The sequence below is a fragment of the Microtus ochrogaster genome, chromosome 10 (genome assembly GCF_000317375.1).
Source record: "Microtus ochrogaster isolate Prairie Vole_2 chromosome 10, MicOch1.0, whole genome shotgun sequence".
NCBI lineage: Eukaryota > Metazoa > Chordata > Mammalia > Rodentia > Cricetidae > Microtus > Microtus ochrogaster.
The window spans coordinates 73211665-73214140 of NC_022016.1; positions in this window are offsets into that span (position 1 = coordinate 73211665).

A 2476-nucleotide genomic window follows, 5' to 3' on the forward strand; every position below is an offset into this window, starting at 1 on the left:
AGATAGATAGATAGATAGATAGATAGATAGATAGATAGATGATAGATAGATAGATAGATAGATAGATAGATAGATAGATAGATAGATAGATAGAACAAGATATATAATACGTATGCATGTTTCCATATGCGCACACGTTCATACGCACATGCATGTGTCCACATGCTGGAGAGCCCTGACTGATACGACTAGAATTCAGAGACTCTATTCCAACCACACTCTCTTTTCGTTTAGCTATTTCCCCACTGTAGAATAAAATTGATCACCCTCACTTTGAAGATGAACTGAGTGTGAGCACACTCAGCCCATGGCCCGCACACAGCCAATGTCTCACCGTTGTTTCTTTTTCTCCTCCCTTGATTGACTGGTATGACCGTCACAAAGCCAGGGAAGAGGGGTTTTTCTGCTGACACAAGCGGCCGTCAATGACATCTGATCTAGAATGGGTTGTGCTAGACAAATGAAGTAGGATTTACTGCTGGAGCGCTGTTGCCAGCATGACGAATGGCTGCTGTGAAGGCGATCGCTCAGGAGTTCACCTTAGAGAGAATGTCCAGGCTCGATTTTATGTGCGTAGAAAGTAAATGCTATGACAAGGGTGGCGACATTTCGATGGGGAGAGAACTCAGCTAAGGAATTAAACATGTCAGGACCCTGAAAAGGAAAGTAACACTGGCGGGGAGGGTGAAGGGGGCACATTTGGAAAGCCTGACAAGGGGCACGATGGGAGAAAAGGCGGCATCTGGAACAGGGTGTCAGTTCTCCAGCACCAGAACCACAGGCTGCTCTCAGTAACTCACAAGGTGGTAAGGGATACGCAGAAGGCCAGCTCTAATGCTGTTATCACAACTGGCTTAAATTATTATCCCTTGCTTAACTGACCACATCACAAACACGGGGAGAGAGACAAGTCGGGAAGGCGCTTTTGATGGACTCTTTACCAAGGTAATTTCTCAGGTTTCTGTCAGCAAAAGTCCCGACAGTAGAGCTATCGGAGACACAAAGACAAACCGTGGCTGAGATGACGTCACACGGCGCACAGCAGAAACTCCAAGGCCTATAAGCTCCCAACCACCGTGGCTTTTGTAAAGGACGAAAGGGAGTGTTTCGGCAGGGATGGCACAGAGGTACACCACTGCTGACTGATCAGTTGAGGGCACAGAGTTGAAGTGAGGGGAAGCAAATGCAGCTCAGCATGCAAAGGGCCATGATTGGTTAGTTCTGTCTGTCAAGGGAGCCAGGGAGCTTACAGGTGGACCAGAAATTGCCAATTCTAATCTAGTCAAATACTTCTACCACCTTCCTCCCCCTTTACATCACAGGTTAGTGAAGTACGGCCCAAGGAACAAATCAGGCCACTTGTCTATTTTCATAAATAAAGTTTTAATGAAACACAGCCCTTGGCATTTATTTGCATATTATTTATGATTAATTTTTCTCTATCATAAGACTGAGTAGTTGCAGCAAAGACTATGTTGTCCACAAACCCTAAACTAAGCCCTTTCAAAAAAAAAACAACTGTTCTAGAGAGACCAAACTGAATTGATTCCAGTCATGTAACGAGGCATTCAAATTTATTTTAAATCTAATACTGTGTGTGTGTGCACATGCACACAGGCATGCTTGTGTGTGGTGTGTGCACATGTATGTGTACGTGTGTATGTGTGGTGTGTATGCATGTGTGTGTGTGCATGTACGCATGTGCGTGCATGCACGCACTCTTGTTCCTATGCCTGTCACCATAAAGCCGGTACCCCTCGTGGTCAAAACATGGCTGCCAGAAGTAATCTGAGCTATACCTCTCCTTGATCATACCCAGCAGGAAATACAGAAAATATGTCCCTCCTTAAGTCTAATCAAGCCACTTGGGTCACAAACCTAATTCCAGACCAATGATATTTGCTGGGAATATGCCATGCCAAAGTCATTCTGTCAAACTACTCTTAAACTGGAGATGGCAGTAGCTTCCTCTGAGCTCTATGGCCACCAGTGCCCATTACAGTGGCTACTAAATCTCCAGAGGGGCAGTGGTCTTGTATTAGATGAGATCACAGAAGAGAAAGGGGAAATAATAGAGATAGAAAGTCCTATAACAGAAATGACATGGAAAGGTCTAGAGAACAAAATCCACCTCGAACATCTGAGTTGAGCAGCTGGTCAATGGTTTTTACCAATAAGGTCCATGTGTGAGTAGCGTTGGGAACTCTATACTAGCCATGCCCAGTTCTATCAGTCTATCTGAATCACGACAAATCCTTTTAAAAGCACTATGCCTGCAGGGCGGCGGTGGCGTGCGCCTTTAATTCCAGCATTTGGGAGGCAGAGGCAGGTGGAGCCCCATGAGTTCGGGGGTCAGCTAGGATTGTTTCACAGAGAAACCCTGTTTTAAAAAACTAAAACATAGCCGGGCGGTGGTGGCACACGCCTTTAATCCCAGCACTCAGGAGGCAGAGGCAGGTGGATCTCTGTGAGTTCG